This window comes from Cajanus cajan, chromosome 7 (assembly GCF_000230855.2).
Source record: "Cajanus cajan strain Asha chromosome 7, NIPB_CcT2T_4, whole genome shotgun sequence".
NCBI classification, from domain to species: Eukaryota; Viridiplantae; Streptophyta; class Magnoliopsida; order Fabales; family Fabaceae; genus Cajanus; species Cajanus cajan.
This window is the reverse complement of record NC_138523.1, coordinates 30,016,013-30,042,052: the sequence shown is the minus strand read 5'-3', so window position 1 is coordinate 30,042,052 and position 26,040 is coordinate 30,016,013.

The window sequence follows — 26,040 nt, the reverse complement described above, 5'->3', positions numbered from 1 at the left end:
AAAGTATTTTTCTTTTCAAAAGTTTTTCCTTCCCTCTTGTAATCATTCTTTGAATAAGAAGATGAGTATGAGCTTGTTTTGAAATTCTTTCTCAACCTTATCTCTTATGTCAAAAGTTAGACCACTCAAAAATCTAGCAATGGTAATGTCTTCTTCCTTTCTAATGCCAGCCCTCATCAAATACAACTCCATGGTTTGTCTATGTAGACCCCTAAAATTGTCCGGGTCGGAAATAAGACTCGAAGACTCTCAAAGATCAAAGGAAAGTCAGCCAGAAGGACTCCTAGAAGACCATAGGATGACTATCTGTAGGTTTAGAGGTCTTAGAGTAGCCAAAAATAAGAAAGTGGGAGGTTTGGAGCTCAATACGGCCTCCTTGGAGTTCAGTACGGCCGTACTGCACATTTTGTACTACAATACGGCCGTACTGAAACCAATACGGCCGTATTGAAGTTTCTGTATTTCAATACGGCCGTACTGAATTCAATACGGCCGTATTGAAGTACAAAAACTCAATACGGGCCGTATTGATCCCAGGGGCCGTACTGCGCCTCATCCCTATAAATAGGACGTCATTTGGACGTCATTTGACACTTTTACACACAGTTTTGACTCCCTCCTTGAGTATTTTGGGGTTTTTGAGCAGTGTTCTGCCCTAGAAATCTCTCTGGGAGTCGATCCGACGAAGTTCTTGAGTCACGAGCCATTTGCTTGAGTCTCGAACTTAGTCGAAGGGAAATCTTTTGGATTTCCATAGTAAAAATTATTTTTTAGGAAGGAGCGAGCGAGCTTGTAGAGGGAGGGAGCGCCAAAAAGCCTCCTAAACTTCATTGATATATAAAAAGCACGCTTCAAGAGGTTTCTTCTCTAAAAATCCCTTCTTTTACCGCTTTCTGATTGTTGCATATTTAAATTCGTCATCATGTAGATATTTAATATATAATCGTTTATAATAAATAGGGGTAATTTAGTAATTTTACGCTATTATTTAATAAATAATCCGTCATAGGGAACCCGAAAGGGGCGTTGTGGGGTGCTAACACCTTCCCCGCACGTAACCGACTCCCTTACCCAACTCTGGTTGTAATGGCCAAGGTTGATTTATAAAATCAATTGCCTTAAATCTTTTTCCAATGTTTTGAGTAAAACATTGGTGGCGACTCCAAGAACCCTACCTTTTGCGAAAACCACTAATCCATAGAGGGTCCCGCTTGGGATTAATATGGATTAGTGAACCATTTTAATAAAATTGTTAGTTTGACAAGGTCTCAGTTTGAGAATAAGTCGTTCTATCAATCCATCATTTTTCAAAATTTAAAACGAGTCCAACCATCGTCGCGAATGCCAAGGTCCGTTTCGGCGGGTGGCGACAGATGGTGACTCCGCTGGGGAAGCCTCGAGAGTCAGTCCCATTTAGTGATGGATTATTTCAAAAATAATAGTTTAAAAATTACTTTATTACCCCTTACTTGTATGATAACATGCTTTATCTATTTGGCTTTAAATAACTGTTGTATGTTTAAATTCTCGCAATTGTTTGAAATACAAACTGCACACGAACCTTTGCACACAACAGTTCCCTCTATACCCGGGGGCATGAGTGGTAAGCCATAGGGAGTGGATGTTAGTACGGCCGATTGTCGAATGGGTCTATAGGTGCCCGTAGACCGTTGTCGGAAAACATCACTCAAGGTGATACCCATGAACTCAAGTCCGACAATGCGTTGGAACTTTCCATCGACTTACGACGAGAGGAATTGGGTCCCTATAATGGGGGCACCTTGGGGGCCTCAGACCAGTGAGAACAGTTAGAACCACCTTGAATATGCACTTTTCTGCAGGATACCCCTACCTCGTGATTCGCTCGTGACTGTTCGTGGATGAGTGAATTGTTTGTGCATTGATTATGTGAAATTGTTTGAGCATACATTGCATTTCTTTAAACATACAACATTCCTATTCTTTTAAAAATAAGAATAAATAGGAATAAGAATCTTCCATTATACGGTGTTAACATCTACCTTCATCACATTCATATAGGTAGTTTCCCTTTTCACCCAAAAAATACAAAAAATACCCAAAAGAAAAATAAAGAAAAATATTATTTATCCAAACCAAGCAAAATCATGCATCATCTTAGGAACATCCCGAAAACATGATAATGCTTAGTTAAATAAACACTATGCATGCATATTCAACATCACCATCTCATATCATGCATTTTATTGTAGATTATGGAGGGATTTAGGGGAATACAAGGGCAATTGAAGAAAGTGGACTTCTTATTGTACCGTGCCGAGAGGTTGGATCACCTCTGTTCCTTGATGCCGCGAGAGGCTCGTTTGGAGTTCGAAAAATCTTATGGACGAGTCCTCGACTTTATGAAGATTTGTGTGGATCCAGCTTTTCTGAGAGCATTGGTCCATTTTTGGAGTCTCGATCTGCATTGTTTCGAGTTCCCTCAGTTTGACTTAGTTCCTACTCTCGAGGAGTACGAGCTCATGCTTCGATGGCCCAAATCAGCCGGGGTCTATATCTTTCATGGCAATCATGTGGCCGTGGAGAGGGTCGCAACTCAAGTCAAAATGCCATCACGTTTATCTGCATTAGTGGGGAACGGTAGTATCAAGGGTTGGAAGCTCGCAATGATTGAAGACCACCTCTCTTCCTTGGCTGGTGAGGGAGATTGGTTAGCTTTCAACAAAACTTTAGCGTTAGCCGTGTTTGGGACGATCTTATTCCCCTTTCACGCTAACACAGTGGACCATGCTGCTATGGACGCCTTCTTCGCTTGGGACGTACACATGAAGAGTCCCGTGCCTACCATTCTTGCCGACACCTTGCTTTCTGTCAACCTATCTCAACAGAAGCAAGGGAAGACTATCCGATGCTGCACCTCCTTGTTGTATGTGTGGGGCATCACACACTTCTATGCCTCTAGTCACATGGGGACCTTGCCCGATCCGTTGAGGAGTTTTTCGAAGATCCCCGTACGCCGCCGATATGCTTCCGAGTGTAAGGAAGAGATGGAACAGTGGAGTATTGAGCACTTCACGTGGGTTTGTCCTTGGTTCCGTCCAAGTAATGTATTGACAAGATGCGGCAGTTATCCAAGCATACCATTGATGGGCCTCAAAGGTTGCATAGCCTACTCACCTAGATTGGTTATGAGACAACTTATGAGGACTCAGATTGTTCCTACTCAAGAGGAGCTTGGAGGATTGTGTTTCTCCTTTGATTCCGAGCATCAAAGGGATATGTGTAGACCCCTAAAATTGTCCGGGTCGGAAATAAAGCTTGAAGACTCTCGAAGACTGAAGGAAGATCAGCCAGAAGGACTCCTGGAAGGCCCTAGGAGGGTTCTCTGTAGGTCTAGAGGTCTTAGAATAGCTCAAAATAAGGAAGTGGAGGGAATGAAGCCCAATACGGCCGTACTGAACTTAATACGGCCGTATTGAAGCTTCAATACGGCCGCAGTGAACTCAATACGGCGTATTGAAGTTTCAGAAACTTCAATACGGCCGTACTGAAATCAATACGGCCGTATTGAAGCTTCAATACAGCCGTATTGAACTCAATACGGCCGTATTGAAATTTCTGAATTTCAATACGGCCGTATTGAACTCAATACGGCCGTATTGAAGTTCAAAAATTTCAATACGGCCGTATTGCTTCTGTAGGCCGTATTGCGCCTATTCCCTATAAATATGACGTCAATTGGACGTCATTCCACACTTTCACACTCAGTTTTGACTCCCTCCTTGAGTATTCTGGGGTTTTTGAGCAGTGTTCTGCCCTAGAAATCTCTCTGGGAGTCGATCCGACGAAGTTCTGGAATTCCGAGCACTTAGCTTGGAGATTCGAACCTAGTCGAAGGGAAATCCTCCGGATTTCTATAGTCAAAATTTTATAGGAGAGAGCGAGCGAGCTTGTAGAGCGAGGGAACGCCAAAAAGCTTCCCAGTTTTACTCAATATATAAAAGCACGCTTCAAGAGGTTTCTTCTTAAATCCTTCCTTTTACTGCTTTCTGTGTGCATATTTAAACTGTCATCATGTAGATAGTTAATTTATAATCGCTTATAATAAATAGGGGTAATTTAGTAATTTTATACTGTTATTTTAGAATATAATCTGTCATAGGGAACCCGAAAGGGGCGCTGTGGGGTGCTAACACCTTCCCCACGCGTAACCGACTCCCTTACCCGACTCTGGTTGTAATGGCCAAAGTTGATTTATAAAATCAATTGCCTTATCCCTTTTTCCAATGTTTTGAGTAAAACATTGGTGGCGACTCCACGAACCCTCCTTTTGCGAAAACCACTAATCCATGGAGGGTCCCGCTTGGGATTAATATGGATTGGTGAGACTTTTAATAAATAAATTGGATAAGATCGACAAGGTCTCAGTTTGAGAACAAGTCGTTCTAATAATCCAATACATTTTCAAAACTAAAATAAAAGCGAGCTCGACCGTCTTCGCGACCGCCGAGGCCCGTTCGGGCCGGTGGCGACAGATGGCGACTCCACTGGGGAAGCTTTGAGAGTCAGTCCCATTTAGTGACAGATTGTTTTTAACAAATAATAGTAAAAATTACTTCATTACCCCTTGCTTGTATGATAACGTGCTTTATATATTTGGCTTTAAATAACTGTTGTTTGTTTAAATTTCCGCAATTGTTTGAAATAAATTGCACACAAACCTTTGCACACAACAGTTCCCTCTATACCCGGGGGCATGAGTGGTAATCCATAGGGAGTGGATGTTAGTACGGCCGGTTGAATGGGTCTATAGGAGCCTACGAGACCGTTGTCGGAAAAACATCACTCAAGGTGATAACCATGAACTTGAGTCCGACAGTGCGTTGGAACTTTCCATCGACTTACGACGAGAGGAATTGGGTCCCTATAATGGGGGCACCTTGGGGGCCTTTGACCAAGTGAGAACAGTTAGATCCTCCTTGAATATGCACTTTTCTGCAGGAGACCCCTACCTCGTGATTCGCTCGTGACTGTTCGTGGATGAGTGAATTGTTTGTGCATTGATTATGTGACATTGTATGAGCATACATTGCATTATTTAAACATACAACATTCCCTTTTTTAAAATAAAAATAAATAGGAATAAGAATCTTCCATTGCATGGTGTTAACATCTACCTTCATCACATTCATATAGGTAGTTTCCCTTTTCACCCAAAAATACAAAAAATATAATAAATAAAATACCCAAAAAAGAAAAAAGGGTTATTTATCCAAACCAAGCAATATCATGCATCATCTTAGGGACATCCCGAAAACATGATAAGGCTTAGTTCAATAAACACAATGCATGCATATTCATCACCATCATCTCATATCATGCATATAGATCATGAAGGGATCTAGGAGTTATTCATTTCATACATCTCTCCTAGTATTCCATTAATAAATATTAATAAAAAGAAAGAAATAATCGATGCGTATGTTCAAAGAATGGATCGCACGCCGTTCGTTATCAAGTGTAAGCCAACAACCATGCCAAGCGAGCATACGTCAACTCTGTTGTTGGTAATCAGACAAACAAAGGGGAAGGTCCAACACCATTAAGGATCACAGTTCCAAGGCCTTTCCCTTGCAAATCAAATAAGGCTGTGCCATGGATATACGACATCCACTCTTCTGCCGACAGCGATATCTCCAACATCGCTGGACTTGGGGGCATAACTAGGAGTGGCAGGATCTACACTCCCGAAGATCTTTATGATAAAGCCCCCAAGAATAAAGAAAAAGAAGAAAAGAAAACCGAGGAAAAAGAATCTGAGGAGGAGACAGACGAGCTGTTAAAGTATATCCGACAGAGCGAGTACTCCACCGAGGATCAACTTCATAAGACGCCAGCAAAGATTACGCTGTCTTCGTTGATCCGAAGCTCCGAACCGCATCGACAAGATCTGTTGAAAGTCTTGAACAAGGCATATGTGTCGCACACTATCTCCCAAGACGAGTTTGAGGGGATTGTTAGTCACATCAAGGCTAATGACCACCTCACCTTCATCGATGAAGAAATCCCCGCCGAGGGATCAAACCACAACAAGCCCTTGCACATCTCTATAAAGTGCAAGGAGTATCACATCGCTAAAGTCTTGGTAGATAATGGATCTTCCTTGAACGTAATGCCAAAAAAAAGCGCTCGAGCAAGTGGCAATCAAGGGAATCCAAATGCGCCAACAACATGATCGTTCGAGCCTTCGATGGATCTAAAAGAGAAGTGGTGGGAGAGATCAATCTTCCAATCCAAATTGGACCCACTATCTTTAATGTCGAATTCCAAGTGATGGACATTACTCCCGCATACAGCTGTCTCCTCGGCCGACCTTGGATTCATGATGCGAAAGCTGTACCCTCTACGCTCCACCAGAAAGTCAAGTTCATAGTGGGTGACAAACTGGTGACTGTACAAGCTGAAGATGACATACTCATCAGCAAACCATCCACCATACCTTACGTGGATGCAGCGGAGGAAGCTTTAGAAACCGCCTTCCAAGCATTGGAAATCGCCAATGTCGAAACGTTTCCCCGAGAAATGAAGAAGGTAGCCTCCATGCTCACCAAGAACGGATACTTGCCAGGACAAGGATTAGGCAAGGACTCCCAAGGAATCCCGGAGCTACCCATTATCAAGGATAATCCGGGGAAACAAGGGTTAGGATACAACCCTAACAAAGATCAAAGAACGAAGAGGAATCAAGATCCTTCTCGACGTTCTTTAAGCCAGATCTTTAGGAAGGCCGGTTCACAAGCGTCAAGGCCGGTCGTCGTCGTCAAAATGTTTTTCTCCTTCCGATAGGGATGTATAGACTCAGTGACTATTAGAGATCACTCCTCGGGGACAGCCCGACCCCCGAGCCTCGATAGGGCACATGTTTCCATTATGATTATAATAAAATCATTCTTCATTAATTCTTTATTGCTTCTTTTCTCGCTTGCAATAAAATTCTAGACCACATTATTTTAACCCTATTTGAATAAACATGAATGAGGTTAAAATCATCTTAATAATAATAAACCCACATCATTTTTATGTGGAAGTGTGTGTGTCAACTTGGAGCACCTTTTCTTGGCCTCAATAAGTGTCATCATGGATAAAGAAATCCTAAAGAGCAAAAGACCCGCTAGGAATCCCACAAAAGGGTGACCTAGGCAAAAGTTAGGGTTACAAAATAAGACCAAAAGACCCGCTAGGAATCCCACAAAAGGGTGACCTAGGCAAAAGTTAGGGTTACAAAATAAGACCAAAAGACCCGCTAGGAATCCCACAAAAGGGTGACCTAGGCAAAAATTAGGGTTACAAAATAATGAATAAAAACAAAAGCCCGCTAAGACACCACAAATGGGTGTTTTAGGCAAAAGTAAGAGCCATCAAAAAAGAAAAAAACAGAATAAATCCATGATGGTACCATCAATTGAATTCAACAAAGGGGCTCAAGAAAAGCTATCCAAGTTGTCAAAGCACAATCATTAATAACAAAGATGTGCTTAACCTCATAAGTGTTTAAACAAACAAACCTAAACACAATAAGCCTACCTTGGCCATCCATGCTTACAAAAACAATTTTTCAAAAATAAAATAATCCCCTCTAAAACACAAACTTTTGAAAATATATCCTTTCCTTCTTTTCTCTCTTGTCCCAACGATTTTTGAATAATCTAGTGGAAACATGGAGATATAGTGGTCAATAGGAGGGTTGACACATCTTCTAAAGAAAGGGAAGGATCATTTGGTTGATGACACCAAATCTCAAATATAATACGCATCATTCCTCGGTTACAGAAGTCGGCAGCGCACAGTCCGTCTGGAGGAATGGCAAAATCCAAACACAAAAACGCATCGGTTAATTCTTTTGAAAAAAGAATCAAATAGAATTAGGTGCATCATACTGCATACATGCATACAGATGATAGGTGTACTGGAAGATCACTTATTCTCTGTTTATTGAAAAAACAAAAAAAAATAATAATATAAATTTCAGAAAAAACAATGCGCCTGTACCATGTTCAGTACACCCGTATTAAAATCAGGGTTATGAACAAAATTTCAACTCAATACGGGCGTACTGAAATGGATGCGGCCGTATTGGCCATAAAGAAATTTTCAAAGACCTCGTCATGAGGCAACTACATAAAATAGAAAAAATAGAAAAATTGCTTGTGTATGACAGCAGCAAACAAAATGCAAAGATTCAGAAAATCAACAGCGTCATACAGAATAACTGAGCCTGGAGAGGCTTGCCGAAAGAATACTCCCACAGAATAACTGAGCCTGGAGAGGCTTGTCGAAATAATACTCTCTCAAAATAACTGAGCCTGGAGAGGCTTGCCGAAAGAATACTCTCAGAATAACTGAGCCTGGAGAGGCTCGCTGAAATAATACTCTCAAAATAACTGAGCCTGGAGAGGCTCGCCGAAATAATACTCTCTCAGAATAACTGAGACATTTCTGTACAGAAAAAGCCGAAAAACAATAGAAAAGGCAAAAATACAGAAAAAGCCAAAAAATGACAAAAAAGGCAAAAATACAGAAAAAGCCAAAAAATGACAAAAAAGGCAAACATACAGAAAAAGTCAAAAGTCGACAAAAAAGACAAAGATTTCACATCTTTCAGAATAACTGAGCCTGGAGAGGCTCGCCGAAATAATACTCTCAGAATAATTGAGCCTGGAGAGGCTTGCTGAAATAATACTCTTTCAGAATAATTGAGCCTGGAGAGGCTTGCAGAAATAATACTTCCTCAGAATAACTAAAGCCTGGAGAGGCTTGCAGAAATAATACTCCCCCAACTGTACAGAATAATTGAGCCTGGAGAGGCTTGCTGAAATAATACTCTCATCAGAATAACTGAGCCTGGAGAGGCTTACTGAAATAATACTCTCTCAGAAATAACTGAGCCTGGAGAGGCTTGCCGAAACAATACTCATTCAGAATAATTGAGCCTGGAGAGGCTCGCCAAAATAATACTCCACATCAAAGAATAATTGAGCCTGGAGAGGCTCGCAGAAATAATACTCCCCAGAGAAACCTCAACTCAAGCTCACAGAACGAATCCCCAGCGAGAGCTATCAAAGCAAGATCGACGACATTCCCAATGGAAGCACGATCACCCAAGCAGTATATCTAGTCAAAGGACTTAAAACTTCCTCAGTGGAAGATAGCTCTCTGACTCAAGCGCTGAGTAAGGCTAAGCCTGCAGAGGCTTCCTAAATAATACTCTGGGATACATAAGATCCCACATTCCCCAGTCGCCTACTCAGAGGCATCCCTGCAAAAGGAGAAAAATCAAAAAAACATCAATAACCATTCCCCAAGCGGAATTTGGCACTCAGCCGAACACTGAACTTCAAATCCCCAGTCGCCTACTCAAGAGGCACCCCTTCAAAAAGAGAAAAAATCAAAAAGATCAATAACCATTCCCCAAGAGGAATTCGGCATTCAGCCAATCATCAAACATCAAGATAATTCGCCTATTCAGAGGCACTCTTTCAAAAAAAAAAAAAAAAAGAGAAAAAAATCGAAAAGATCAATAATCATTCCCCAAGCGGGATCCGGCTCTCAGCCTATCATTGAACATCAAGATGATCTGCCTAACAGAAGAGGCTAATCAAAATCAACGACAAAATCCCCCAGTGGATAACAGCCTACACAGAGGCAGCAAAAAATCAAAAATTAAAAAGAGTTACCCGAATAAGGATAACCGGGATACTCCACCAACGTCCAAAGGACGTCAGCCAATCATAAGGCACTGCTCATCTCAGAAAGAGCATCTTCGTGTCTACACCCCAAGGAAACAGAAATTCCTCAATGGGCGCCAACTACTCAATGGAAAGTTGGGACACAAGAACCTATGAGTAACTGCACATCCCCTAGACGGATCCCTGCGTTATCCAGCCCTTAGTGGCACAAAAATCAAAAACAATCGTCGAAGCAGCATCGTGGACTGTGGAGACAAAATCAACATCCAGAATCCCTAGTGGATAATAGCCTACACAGAGGCTACAAAATCAGAAAATTGAAAAGAGTCACCCGAATAAGGATAACCGGGATACTCCACCAACGTCAAAAGGACGTCAGCCAAACATAAGGCATCGCTCAACTCAGAGAGAAAGAGCATCTTTGTCTATACCCCAAGGAGTCAGAAATTCCCCAAGGGTACCAACAATGCAATGCAAGTTGGGGCACAGGAACCTGTGAATGACTGCACATCCCCTAGACGGATCCCTGATTTATCCAGCCCTCAGTGGCACAAAATCAAAAAAACAACCGTCGAAGCAGCATCGTGGACTGTGGAGACAAAATCATCACAAATCCCTGAAAAGGAGATATTCACACTACCCCGTCGTCACAAACACGAAGGTACTTAGCTTCCAGCTCGAACAAAGAGTGAAGCTAAGCCTGGAGAGGCGGTACTCACAGCTTCCAGCTTGGGCAGCAAGCAAAGCAAAGCCTGGAGAGGCGAAACTCACACTGCTCACCGTCGTCACAAAGGTGCTTAGTTTCCGGCTCGAACAAAGAGCGAGACTAAGCCTGGAGAGGCGAAACTCACACTGCTCACCGTCGTCACAAAGGTGCTTAGTTTCCGGCTCGAACAAAGAGCGAGACTAAGCCTGGAGAGGCGAAACTCACACTGCTACCGTTGTCACAAGGGTACTTAGCTTCCGGCTCGAACAAAGAGTGAAGCTAAGCCTGGAGAGGCGGGTACTCACAGCTTCCAGCTTGGGCAGCAAGCAAAGCAAAACCTGGAGAGGCTACTCGACAATTTTCCACCGGAAGACACTACAAGTCAGAAGGTTGGCTTATTACCCGGACAATTGGGTCAACTCCTTTACTTGTCAATCGATACACTAAAAAGACCGTTTGACTAAGTAAAGGGGGGGCAGCTGTAGACCCCTAAAATTGTCCGGGTCGGAAATAAAGCTTGAAGACTCTCGAAGACTGAAGGAAGATCAGCCAGAAGGACTCCTGGAAGGCCCTAGGAGGGTTCTCTGTAGGTCTAGAGGTCTTAGAATAGCTCAAAATAAGGAAGTGGAGGGAATGAAGCCCAATACGGCCGTACTGAACTTAATACGGCCGTATTGAAGCTTCAATACGGCCGCAGTGAACTCAATACGGCGTATTAAAGTTTCAGAAACTTCAATACGGCCGTACTGAAATCAATACGGCCGTATTGAAGTTTCAATACAGCCGTATTGAACTCAATACGGCCGTATTGAAATTTCTGAATTTCAATACGGCCGTATTGAAATTTCTGAATTTCAATACGGCCGTATTGAACTCAATACGGCCGTATTGAAGTTCAGAAATTTCAATACGGCCGTATTGCTTCTGTAGGCCGTATTGCGCCTATTCCCTATAAATATGACGTCAATTGGACGTCATTCCACACTTTCACACTCAGTTTTGACTCCCTCCTTGAGTATTCTGGGGGTTTTGAGCAGTGTTCTGCCCTAGAAATCTCTCTGGGAGTCGATCCGACGAAGTTCTGGAATTCCGAGCACTTAGCTTGGAGATTCGAACCTAGTCGAAGGGAAATCCTCCGGATTTCCATAGTCAAAATTTTATAGGAGAGAGCGAGCGAGCTTGTAGAGCGAGGGAACGCCAAAAAGCTTCCCAGTTTTACTCAATATATAAAAGCACGCTTCAAGAGGTTTCTTCTTAAATCCTTCCTTTTACTGCTTTCTGTGTGCATATTTAAACTGTCATCATGTAGATAGTTAATTTATAATCGCTTATAATAAATAGGGGTAATTTAGTAATTTTATACTGTTATTTTAGAATATAATCTGTCATAGGGAACCCGAAAGGGGCGCTGTGGGGTGCTAACACCTTCCCCACGCGTAACCGACTCCCTTACCCGACTCTGGTTGTAATGGCCAAAGTTGATTTATAAAATCAATTGCCTTATCCCTTTTTCCAATGTTTTGAGTAAAACATTGGTGGCGACTCCACGAACCCTCCTTTTGCGAAAACCACTAATCCATGGAGGGTCCCGCTTGGGATTAATATGGATTGGTGAGACTTTTAATAAATAAATTGGATAAGATCGACAAGGTCTCAGTTTGAGAACAAGTCGTTCGAATAATCCAATACATTTTCAAAACTAAAATAAAAGCGAGCTCGACCGTCTTCGCGACCGCCGAGGCCCGTTCGGGCCGGTGGCGACAATATGCACGCTGTCATTAGAGCGTGGGAGAAACCAATCTATGAGGGAGATCGAGAGCTTGGAAAGCCTCGGGTATCCGCCTCCACCGACTACGAGATATGGAGGAGCGAGAGAGGGGTGTCCCAGCCATCCACCTCTTGCGCAACCGCAACTACAAGGAGGATAATGCAAGAACAAGTCGACGCCTTGACCAAGAAGCTGGAAATTATGGGAGCTCAAATGAGAGTTCTTGAAGAGAAAAATGAAGAATCCAGTTTCGTCATCGATGGTCTACAAAGGCAATGCAAGAAGAAAGACCACGAGATAGAGCGGCTCAAGGATGAGTGTGCTAACCTCAATGAGGAGGCTACTCGGGCATCCAAAATGCCAAAGGTTGAACCGAGTAGTCAACTCCAAGAAGTCAATGCAAAGATAGCACACCTTGAAGCCGAACATGCAAGGCAGGCACAGTTGATCAAGGACATGCAAGACAATCTGCTCTTGACTCGATCCGATGCACAGCAATGGCGGGAAGTTGCTCAACAACAAACCGCAAGCCTTTCCGATTTCCGCAAGAAGGAAAAGGAGGGACTAGCACAGATGGCTAGACTCCAAGAGGAGAAAGATCGAGCCGAAGATGAGCTTAATGAGCTGCAGGCCATGATCAACTATCATATTCAAAAGGCGAAGGACGCTCAGAAGATCAGTGATGATATGAGCCAAGCGGTCCATACGCAAGTTGAAGCAATGGCACGTCATGTGGAGGAAGCCGAAGACGAATGGAGAAGAAAAATGAACCCGCCTGTGGGTTTTTATCGGCTTTTCTCATATTGTAAAAAATTGCTTCAAAGCATTGTATGATAAGTTGTACACTTTCTATGATCAATGAAATCAAGTTTTGGATTTATGAAATCTCTCAATTGCCTTTGCATTTCATAGTCATTCATTTGCATACATCTCTCCAAGTAATTTAATAATAAACATTAATAAAAAGAAAGAATTAATCGATGCGTATAATCAAAGAGTGGATCGCACGCCATTTGTTATCAAATGCAAACCAACAACTGCGCCAAGCGAGCACACGACAACTTCGTTGTTGGTAATCAAGACGAACAAAGGGGAAGGTCCGACACCGTTAAGGATCACTACTCCAAGGCCTTTTCCCTACGAATCAAATAAGGCTGTGCCATGGATATACGACATCCATTTTTCTGCCGACAGCGATTTCTCTAACATCGCTGGACTTGGGGGCATGACTAGGAGTGGCAGGATCTACACTCCCAATGATCTTCATGATAAAAGCTCCCAAGAATAAAGGAAAGGAAAATAAAGAATCCGAGGAGGAAAATCTAGAGACCGCCTTCCAAGCATTGGAAAGTGCCAATGTCGAAACGTTTCCCCGAGAAATGAAGAAGGTAGCCCATATGCTCACCAAGAATGGATACTTGCCGGGACAGGGACTTGGTAAGGATTCCCAAGGAATTCCTGAGCTACCTATTATCAAGGATAATACGGGGAAACAAGGGTTAGGATACAACCCTAATAAAGATCAAAGGACGAAGAGGAACCAAGATCCTTCTCGACGTTCTTTAAGCCAGATCTTTAGGAAGGCCGGTTCACAAACGTCAAGGCCGGTCGTTGTCATCAAGTGCTTTTCTCCTTCTGATAGGGATGTATAGACCTGATGACTATTAGAGATCACTCCTCGGGGACAGCCCGACCCCCGAGCCTCGATAGGGCACATGTTTCCATTATGATTATAATAAAATCATTCTTTATTATTTCTTACTGCTTCTCTTCTTGCTTATAATAAAATTCTAGACCACATTATTTTAACCCTGTTTGAATAAGCATGAATGAGGTTAAGATTGTCTTAATAACAATAAACCCGCATCATTTTTATGTGGAAGTGTGCGTGACAACTTAGAGCACCTTTCCTTGGCCTCGACAAGTGCCATCATGGATAAAAAGAAAATCCTTTAAAAAACAAGAATCATTAAAATAAAAGAAGCTCGGCAGGAAACCCAAAAAGGGGGCTGCGCAAAAATAAGAGCAAAAGACCCGCTAGGAATCCCACGAAAGGGTGACCTAGGCAAAAGTTAGGGTTGCAAAAACGAACAAAAACAAAGGTCCGCTAAGACGCCACAAAGGGGTGTTTTAGGCGAAAATAAGGACAATCAAAAAACAAAAGAAATCCATGATGGTACCATGAGCCGAATTCAAAAAAGAAAGGTTCAAGGGGAGCTATCTAAGTTGTCAAAATCACATCGTCAATAAACAAGATTTTATTAACTTCATAAGTGTTTAATCAAACAAGCCTAAACACATAAGCCTACCTTGGCCAGCCATTCTTACAAAAACCATTTTTCAAAATAAAAATAAAACCCCTCTAAAACACAAACTTTCGAACAAAAAATATACCTTTCCCTTCTTTTCTCTCTTGTCCCAAACGATTTTAGAATAATCTAGTGGAAACATGGAGATATAGTGGTCAATAGGAGGGTTGACATATCTTCTAAAGGAAGGGAAGAATCACTTGGTTGATAACACCAAATCTCAATATAATACGCATCATTCCTCGGTTATAGAAGACGGCAGCGCACAGTCCGTCTTGAGGAATGGTAGAATCCAAACAAAAACGCATCGGTTAATTCTTTTGAAAGATAAATCAAATAGAATTAGGTGCATCATACCGCATACATGCATACAGATGATAGGTGTAATGGAAGATCACTTATTCTCTGTTTATTCAAAAAAAAAAAAAAAAAAATCAAACTTCAGAAAAAACAAATGCGCCCGTATCATGTTCAGTACACCCGTACTAAAAATAGGGTTATGAACAAATTTTCAACTCAATACGGGCGTACTGAAATGGATATGGCCGTATTAGCCACAAAGAAATTTTCAAAGACCTCTTCATGAGACAATTGCATAAAATAGAAAAATAGGAAAAATTGCTTGTGTATGGCAGCGGTCAACAGAAAAAGTCGAAAAATCGACAAAAAAGGCAAAAATACAGAAAAAGCCAAAAATCAACAAAAAAAGGCGAAATACAGAAAACCCAACAAATTGTACAAAATAACTGAGCCTGGAGAGGCTTGCCGAAATAATACTCGTACAGAATAATTGAGCCTAGAGAGGCTTGCCGAAATAATACTCGTACAGAATAACTGAGCCTGGAGAGGCTTGCCGAAATAATACTCCCACAGAATAATTGAGCCTGGAGAGGCTTGCCGAAATAATACTCGTACAGAATAATTGAGCCTGGAGAGGCTTGCCGAAATAATACTCGTACAGAATAACTGAGCCTGGAGAGGCTCGCCGAAATAATACTCTCTCAGAATAATTGAGCCTGGAGAGGCTTGCCGAAACAATACTCCCTCTTAGAATAATTGAGCCTGGAGAGGCTCGCCGAAATAATACTCTCTCAGAATAACTGAGCCTGGAGAGGCTCGCAGATGTCGCCACCGGCCCGAAACGGGCTTTCGGCATTCGCGAAGGATGGTTGGACTGTTTTATTTGTTTAAAAATATGGATTGCTAGAATGACTTATTCTCAAACTGAGACCTCGTCAAACGAGCAATTTTATTAAAAGGCTCACCAATCCATGTTAATCCCAAGCGGGACCCTCCATGGATTAGCGGTTTTCATAAAAAGGAAGGGTTCATGGAGTCGCCACCAATGTTTTACTCAAAACATTGGAAAAAGAAGCTTAAGGCAATCGATTCAAAAATCGACTTCGGCCATTACAACCAGAGTCGGGTAAGGGAGTCGGTTACGTGTGGGGAAGGTGTTAGCACCCCACAACGCCCCTTTCGGGTTCCCTATGACAGATTATTTCTAAAAAATAATAGTGCAAAATTACTAAATTACCCCTATTTATTCTAAGCAATTATAAATTAACTATCTATATGACGACAGTTTAATATGCACACAGAAAGCAGTAAAAGAAGGGATTTTTAGAAAAGAAACCTCTTGAAGCGTGCTTTTTATATATCAAGTAAAACTGGGAAGCTTTTTGGCGTTCCCTCGCTCTACAAGCCCGCTCACTCCTTCCTAAAAATAATTTTTGACTATGGAAATCCGGAGGATTTCCCTTCGACTAAGTTCGAATCTCCAAGCTAAATGCTCGGAATTCCAGAACTTCGTCGGATCGACTCCCAGAGAGATTTCTAGGGCAGAACACTGCTCAAAAACCCCAGAATACTCAAGGAGGGAGTCAAAACTGTGTGGAAAAGTGTAGAATGACGTCCCATTGACGTCATATTTATAGGGAAGAGGCTCAATACGGTTTATGAGGGTCAATACGGTCAACATTGAAATTTTGAACTAATACGGCCGTATTGAATTCAATACGACCGTATTGAAGTTCAAAAAACCTCAATACGGCCGTATTGAAGTTCAGTGCGGCCGTATTGAAGTTCAGTGCAGCCGTATTGAATTCAATGCAGCCGTATTGAAGTCCAGAAACTTCAATACGGCCGTATTGAGTTCAGTGCGGCCGTATTGAAGTTCAAAATGTTCAATACGGCCGTACTGAACCTCTGGGAGGCCGTATTGGGCTTCATTCCTCCCACTTTTCTTATTTTAGCTATCCTAAGACCTCTAGACCTATAGAGAACCCTCCTTGGGCCTTCAGGAAGTCCTTCTGGCTGATCTTCCTTCAGTCTTCGAGAGTCTTCAAGCTTTATTTCCGACCCGGACAATTTTAGGGGTCTACAGCAGAAATAATACTCCCCAGAGAAACCTCAGCTTAAGCTCATGGAACAAATCCCCAGCGAGAGCTATCAAAGCAAGATCGTCAAAATCCCCAATGGAAGCGCGATCATCCAAGCAAAATATTCAGTCAAAGGACTTGAAACTTCCTCAGTGGAAGATAGCTCTCTGACTCAAGCGCTGAGTGAGGCTAAGCCTGCAGAGGCTTCCTAAATAATACTCTGGGATACATAAGATCCCCAAATCCCCAGTCGCCTACTCAAGAGGCACCCCTACAAAAGGAGAAAAATAAAAAATATCAATAAATATTCCCCAAGCGGAATTCGGCATCCAGCCAAACACCGAACATCAAGATGATTTGCCTAACAGAAGAGGCCAGTCAAGAATTGAACGACAGAATCCCCCAATGGATAACAGCCTACACAGAGGCTACAAAAATCAGAAAATCAAAAGAGACACCCGAATAAGGACAACCGGGATACTCCACTTACGTCAAAAGGACGTCAGCCAAACATAAGGCATCGCTCAACTCAGAGAGAGAGCATCTGTGTATACACCCCAAGGAGTCAGAAATTCCCCATGGGTACCTGTCGCCACCGGCCCAAACGGGCCTCGGCGGTCGCGAAGACGGTCGAGCTCGCTTATTATTTTAGTTTTGAAAATGTATTGGATTATTAGAACGACTTGTTCTCAAACTGAGACCTTGTCGATCGTATCCAATTTATTTATTAAAAGTCTCACTAATCCATATTAATCCCAAGCGGGACCCTCCATGGATTAGTGGTTTTCGCAAAAGGAGGGTTCGTGGAGTCGCCACCAATGTTTTACTCAAAACATTGGAAAAAGGGATAAGGCAATTGATTTTATAAATCAACTTTGGCCATTACAACCAGAGTCGGGTAAGGGAGTCGGTTACGCGTGGGGAAGGTGTTAGCACCCCACAGCGCCCCTTTCGGGTTCCGTATGACAGATTATTTCTAAAATAATAGCGTAAAATTACTAAATTACCCCTATTTATTATAAGCGATTATAAATTAACTATCTACATGATGACAGTTTAAATATGCACACAGAAAGCAGTAAAAGGATGGATTTAAGAAGAAACCTCTTGAAGCGTGCTTTTATATATTGAGTAAAACTGGGAAGCTTTTTGGCGTTCCCTCGCTCTACAAGCTCGCTCGCTCCTTCCTAAAAACTTTTAACTATGGAAATCCGGAGGATTTCCCTTCGACTAGGTTCGATCCTCAAGCAAAATGGCTCGGGGCTCAAGAACTTTGTCGGATCAACTCTCCGAGTGATTTCTAGGGCAGAACACTGCTCAAAAACCCCAGAATACTCAAGGAGAGGGTTGAAACTATCTGAAAAAGTGTGGAATGACGTCCAATTGACGTCATATTTATAGGGAATAGGCGCAATACGGCCTACAGAAGTAATACGGCCGTATTGAAATTTTTGAACTTCAATACGGTCGTATTGAGTTCAATACGGCCGAATTGAAATTCAGAAATTTCAATGCGCCCGTATTGAGTTCACTGCGGCTGTATTGAAGCTTCAATACGGCCGTATTGATTTCAGTACGGCCGTATTGAAGTTTCAGAAACTTCAATACGCCGTATTGAGTTCACTGCGGCCGTATTGAAGCTTCAATACGGCCGTATTAAGTTCAGTACGGCCGTATTGGGCTTCATTCCCTCCACTTCCTTATTTTAAGCTATTCTAAGACCTCTAGACCTACAGAGAACCCTCCTAGGGCCTTCCAGGAGTCCTTCTGGCTGATCTTCCTTCAGTCTTCGAGAGTCTTCAAGCTTTATTTCCGACCCGGACAATTTTAGGGGTCTACAGTACCAACTAAGCAATGCAAGTTGGGGCACAAAAACCTATGAATGACTGCACATCCCCTAGACGGATCCCTGCGTTATCCAGCCCTCAGCGGCACAAAATCAGAAAAACAAACCGTCGAAGCAGCATTGTGGACTGTGGAGACAAACTTATCTCAAAACCCTGGAGAGGGCAAACTCAGCTGCCCATGTTGAGAGGCAAAACCCTGGAGAGGGCAAACTCAGCTGCCCATGTTGAGAGGCAAAACCCTGGAGAGGGCAAACTCAGCTGCCCATGTTGAGAGGCAAAACCCTGGAGAGGGCAAACTCAGCTGCCCATGTTGAGAGGCAAAACCCTGGAGAGGGCAAACTCAACTGCCTCATGTTGAGAGGCAGGGCCTGGAGAGGCGATACTCAACTGCCTCATGTTGAGAGGCAGGGCCTGGAGAGGCGATACTCAACTGCCTCATGTTGAGAGGCAGGGCCTGGAGAGGCGATACTCAACTGCCGAATGTTGAGAGGCAGGGCCTGGAGAGGCGGGTACTCAGCTACCGAGGTTGTCAGAAACACTGAGGTATGCATGAGCCTGGAGAGGCGACGACTAATACTCAACCTGGAGAGGCTACTCAACAATTTTCCACCGGAAGACGCTACAAGTCAGAAGGATGGCACATCACCCGGACAATTGGGTCAACTCCTTTACTTGTCAGCCGGTACACCAAAAGGCCGTCCGACTAAGTAAAGGGGGGGCAGCTGTAGACCCCTAAAATTGTCCGGGTCGGAAATAAGACTTGAAGACTCTCAAAGATCGAAGGAAAGTCAGCCAGAAGGACTCCCAGAAGACCATAGGATGACTATCTGTAGGTTTAGAGGTCTTAGAGTAGCCAAAAATAAGAAAGTGGGAGGTTTGGAGCTCAATACGGCCTCCTTGGAGTTCAGTACGGCCGTACTGCACATTTTGTACTACAATACGGCCGTACTGAAACCAATACGGCCGTATTGAAGTTTCTGTATTTCAATACGGCCGTACTGAATTCAATACGGCCGTATTGAAGTACAAAAACTCAATACGGGCCGTATTGATCCCAGGGGCCGTACTGCGCCTCATCCCTATAAATAGGACGTCATTTGGACGTCATTTGACACTTTTACACACAGTTTTGACTCCCTCCTTGAGTATTCTGGGGTTTTTGAGCAGTGTTCTGCCCTAGAAATCTCTCTGGGAGTCGATCCGACGAAGTTCTTGAGTCACGAGCCATTTGCTTGAGTCTCGAACTTAGTCGAAGGGAAATCTTTTGGATTTCCATAGTAAAAATTATTTTTTAGGAAGGAGCGAGCGAGCTTGTAGAGGGAGGGAGCGCCAAAAAGCCTCCTAAACTTCATTGATATATAAAAAGCACGCTTCAAGAGGTTTCTTCTCTAAAAATCCCTTCTTTTACCGCTTTCTGATTGTTGCATATTTAAATTCGTCATCATGTAGATATTTAATATATAATCGTTTATAATAAATAGGGGTAATTTAGTAATTTTACGCTATTATTTAATAAATAATCCGTCATAGGGAACCCGAAAGGGGCGTTGTGGGGTGCTAACACCTTCCCCGCACGTAACCGACTCCCTTACCCAACTCTGGTTGTAATGGCCAAGGTTGATTTATAAAATCAATTGCCTTAAATCTTTTTCCAATGTTTTGAGTAAAACATTGGTGGCGACTCCAAGAACCCTACCTTTTGCGAAAACCACTAATCCATAGAGGGTCCCGCTTGGGATTAATATGGATTAGTGAACCATTTTAATAAAATTGTTAGTTCGACAAGGTCTCAGTTTGAGAATAAGTCGTTCTATCAATCCATCATTTTTCAAAATTTAAAACGAGTCCAACCATCGTCGCGAATGCCAAGGTCCGTTTCGGCAGGTGGCGACAGTCTATATTCCTCAACAGTCATGTTCCTTTGATGGAGTCTTTGGAGCTTGTTGATAAGCTCCCTAATGTAGTATGAGGGAATGTGTCTCCTTCTGAAAGAACTCCTTAACTCATTCCAATATTGAATTGGAGGTTCATTATGGAGGCGCCTATCCCTAACAAGGGATGTCCACCAATACATGGCGTGGCCTTGGAAGCTCAAGGTGGCTAGAGACACTTTTCTTTCTTCACTCACTTGATGGCAAGTGAAGATTTGTTCAACCTTCATTTCCCAATCAAGGTACCCCTTCACATCATCTTTGCCATGAAAATAAGGGAGATCTACCCTAGATTTCCTCGCTTTGGGGGTCCTATGAACTCTCCTAGGAGGTTGTTGATAATGATCACCTAAGGCTAGGCTATCATCATGCATGGATTCTCCTATGGTTGAACTATGAGCTTGAGAACTATGTTTATTTCGGTGTCTATTGTGCAATTTTTCCTCTTTTTCCTTTAATAGACGAATTTCCTCCTCCAAAAGAGCAAGTTGAGCCTCTCTTTCAAGTTTTTCTTTAAGTCTATGTTTAGCTTCTTGCTCTTTCCAAATCTTGAGTGATCTTAATTCATGTGCTACCTTTGAAATGTCATTGTAGTCACTTGAATTACTATCACTTTGAGGAGTAGAAAATTCTTCCATTATAGGTGAAAGATTTCTTTTGATGAAAGATTTTTTTAAAGCAATTTTTAAAGGTTAAGACTAAGTACTTGGAGGACTAAGTATACAAATTGAACTTTGGAGGGAGGTGAGCTACTAAGAGCCACTTAATAACCAAGCCTCTTCAAGTAAAAATTACTAATCCCCCTTGTAGTTAATCTTCACCAAAAAATCTTTTCAATGAATTTTTTTTTTGTGATTTGTGATATGTTGAATAAGCTAGACGAATTAGGAACTAAACAAATTAAAATTGCAAGAGAAAATAAACTACCTACACGAATTCCTAAGGTGAAAGCTTGAGAGGTACCAAAGACCAATCAAGGACCACTTCCACCAAGTCTAACAAAAATTAATGTTCCTAAGGAGAGATGGTTGTGTACCAAAGACCCTCCCAAGACACTCCTAAAAATGGCCAATTACAATGTAATTAAAAACTGGACAGAAAAGTAAACAAGTGGCTTCAAGGAAACACAAAAACAGCCACCAAAATTAGTGAAGAAATTAGAGACCACTTTTGTAATGAAAATTCAATTTAGTGATGGAAAATTGGTCTCTAAATCCGTCACTAATACTCTTTTTTTTTTTTTTTTTTTTTTTTAATTTTAATACAAAGTTAAGTGTTCTCCAATGTATCTTCTCGGTTTTGTAGAGGTACAGCAGCCACACAAATTCCAGCAACAAAAAAGTGTTTGGTGTTTGACTTTTGGTAGCCAATCCGAGAAGCTCTCCTTGTCACCTTCCTCCTCCTTATCTTAGTCCTCTTTTGATGACTGTCGCCACCGGCCCAAACGGGCTTTCGGCATTCGCGAATGATGGTTGGACTCTTTTATTTGTTTAAAAAATATGGTTTGCTAGAATGACTTATTCTCAAACTGAGACCTCGTCAAACGAGCAATTTTATTAAAATGATTCACCAATCCATATTAATCCCAAGCGGGACCCTCCATGGATTAGTGGTTTTCGCAAAAGGAGGGTTCGTGGAGTCGCCACCAATGTTTTACTCAAAACATTGGAAAAAGGGATAAGGCAATTGATTTTATAAATCAACTTTGGCCATTACAACCAGAGTTGGGTAAGGGAGTCGGTTACGCGTGGGGAAGGTGTTAGCACCCCACAGCGCCCCTTTCGGGTTCCCTATGACAGATTATTTCTAAAATAATAGCGTAAAATTACTAAATTACCCCTATTTATTATAAGCGATTATAAATTAACTATCTACATGATGACAGTTTAAATATGCACACAGAAAGCAGTAAAAGGAAGGATTTAAGAAGAAACCTCTTGAAGCGTGCTTTTATATATTGAGTAAAACTGGGAAGCTTTTTGGCGTTCCCTCGCTCTACAAGCTCGCTCGCTCCTTCCTAAAAACTTTTGACTATGGAAATCCGGAGGATTTCCCTTCGACTAGGTTCGAATCTCCAAGCTAAGTGCTCGGAATTCCAGAACTTCGTCGGATCGACTCCCAGAGAGGTTCCTAAGGCAGAGCACTGCTCAAAAACCCCAGAACACTCAATAAGAGAGTCAAGAAATGGTTGAAAAGTGTCTATTGACGTCAAATGACGCCATATTTATAGGAAATAGGAGCAATACGGGCGCTGGGATCAATACGGCCCGTATTGAGAATTTGTTCTTCAATACGGCCGTATTGAACTCAATACGGCCGTATTGAAGTTCACAAATCTTCAATACGGCCGTATTGAGTCCAGTACGGCCGTATTGAAGTTCAAAACTTCAATACAGGCCGTACTGGTCCCCAAGCAGCCCGTATTGGTCCCAATTCCTCCTATTTTCTATTTTTAGCTATCCTAAGACCTCTTAGACCTATAGAGAACCCTCCTTGGGCCTTCTGGAAGTCCTTCTGGCTGATCCTTCTTCAGTCTTCGAGAGTCTTCAAGCTTTATTTCCGACCCGGACAATTTTAGGGGTCTACAGCTGCCCCCCCCCTTTACTTGGTCAAACGGCCTTTTAGTTTACCGGTTGACAAGTAAAGGAGTTGACCCAATTGTCCGGGTGATGTGCCAACCTTCTGACTTGTAGCGTCTTCCGGTGGAAAATTGGTTGAGTAGCCTCTCCAGGTTAGCCTCGCTAGACGCCCTAGCTGGAAGCTGTGAGTACAACTTCACTCGCTGCCCGAGTCGGAAGTTGCGTACCTCCGTGTTTTCTGAACACTTTGGTACAGAGTTTGCCCTCTCCAGGGTGAGTACCGTCTCTCCAGATACAACTTTACTCGCCGCCCGAGCCGAAAGTTGCATACCTCCGTGCTTTCTGAACACTTCGGTACTGAGTTTGCCCTCTCCAGGGTGAGTACCGTCTCTCCAGATACAACTTTACTCGCCGCCCGAGCCGAAAGTTGCATACCTCCGTGCTTTCTGAACACTTTGGTACTGAGTTTGCCCTCTCCAGGGTGAGTACCGTCTCTCCAGATACAACTTTACTCGCCGCCCGAGCCGAAAGTTGCATACCTCCGTGCTTTCTGAACACTTCGGTACTGAGTTTGCCCTCTCCAGGGTAGCTTCACTAGACGCCCTAGCCGGAAGCTGTGAGTACTGTCTCTCCAGATACAACTTTACTCGCCGCCCGAGCCGAAAGTTGCATACCTCCGTGCTTTCTGAACACTTCGGTACTGAGTTTGCCCTCTCCAGGGTAGCTTCACTAGACGCCCTAGCCGGAAGCTGTGAGTACTGTCTCTCCAGATACAACTTTACTCGCCGCCCGAGCCGAAAGTTGCATACCTCCGTGCTTTCTGAACACTTCGGTACTGAGTTTGCCCTCTCCAGGGTCTGCCTCCGTGTTTCTGATCACTTTGGCAAAGTGAGTTTGCCCTCTCCAGGGTCTGCCTCCGTGTTTCTGTTCACTTCGGCATGGCGAGTTTGCCCTCTCCAGGGTCTGCCTCCGTGTTTCTGATCACTTCGGCATGGCGAGTTTGCCCTCTCCAGGGATCCGTGATTGATTTGTCTCCACAGTCCACGATGTTGTTTCGACGGTTTGATTTTGATTTTGATGCCGCTGAGGGCTGGATAACGCAGGGATCCGTCTCGGGGATATGCAGTTACTCATAGGTTCTTGTGTCCCAACTTTGCATTGTATGGTTGGTGCCCATTGAGGAATTTCTGTTTCCTTGGGGTGTAGACACAAAGATGCTCTTTTTGAAATGAGCGATGCCTTATGTTTGGCTGACGTCCTGTCGACGTTGGTGGAGTATCCCGGTTATCCTTATTCGGGTGACTCTTTTTGACTTTTCTGGTTTTGTAGCCTCTGTGTAGGCTGTTATCCGCTAGGGATGTTGACATGTTGATTTTTTGACTGGCCTCTTCTGTTAGGCAGATAGTCTTGATGTTCGATGTTTTGGCGGGATGCCAAATTCCGCTTGGGGAATTTTATTAATCTTTTTGATTTTCTTCCCCTTTTGTGGGGATGCCTCTTGGATAGGCGATCATCCACTGGGGATTGATGTTGATTGGCCTCTTTTGTTAGGCAGATCATCTTGACGTTCATTTGTTAGGCTGAGAGCCAAATTCCACTTGGGGAATAGTTTATTGGTCTTCCTTTTGAAGAGATGCCTCTTTAGTAGGCGATTGGGGATTTGAAGTTTTTATTCATCCCAGAGTATTATTTAGAAAGCCTCTTCAGGCTTAGCTTCACTCATCGCTTTTGAGTTGGAAAGCTATCCTCCATTGGGGAAGTTTAAAGTCCTTAGACATTTTTCTTGGATGATCAGGCCTCTTTGGGGATTTCGCTGATCGCATTCTGATAGCTTTCACTGGGGAATTTGGCCCGTGAGTGTAAGCTTGAGATATCTCTGGGGAATCGAGCCTTTCTAGGCTCAACTATTCTGAAGGAAGAGTATTGTTTCTGCGAGCCTCTCCAGGCTCAATTATTCTGAGGGAGTATTCTTTCTGCGAGCCTCTCCAGGCTCAATTATTCTGAAGGAGTATTATTTCTGCGAGCCTCTCCAGGCTCAATTATTCTGAAGGGAGTATTCTTTCTGCGAGCCTCTCCAGGCTCAATTATTCTGAGGGAGTATTCTTTCTGCGAGCCTCTCCAGGCTCAGTTATTCTGAAGGGAGTATTCTTTCTGCGAGCCTCTCCAGGCTCGATTATCCTGAAGGAGTATTATTTCTGCGAGCCTCTCCAGGCTTAATTATTCTGAAGGGAGTATTCTTTCTACGAGCCTCTCCAGGCTCGATTATTCTGAAGGAGTATTATTTCTGCGAGCCTCTCCAGGCTCAATTATTCTGAAGGGAGTATCCTTTCTGCGAGCCTCTCCAGGCTCGATTATTCTGAAGGAGTATTATTTCTGCGAGCCTCTCCAGGCTCGATTATTCTGAAGGGAGTATTCTTTCTACGAGCCTCTCCAGGCTCGATTATTCTGAAGGAGTATTATTTCTGCGAGCCTCTCCAGGCTCAATTATTCTGAAGGGAGTATTCTTTCTGCGAGCCTCTCCAGGCTCGATTATTCTGAAGGAGTATTATTTCTGCGAGCCTCTCCAGGCTCAATTATTCTGAAGGGAGTATTCTTTCTACGAGCCTCTCCAGGCTCGATTATTCTGAAGGAGTATTATTTCTGCGAGCCTCTCCAGGCTCAATTATTCTGTCTGATCGGGAGAGTATTATTTAGGAAGCCTCTACAGGCTTAGCCTCACTCAATGCCTGAGTCGGAGAGCTACTTTCCACTGAGGAAGTCTGAAGTCCTTTGACTTGGATATATTACTTGGATG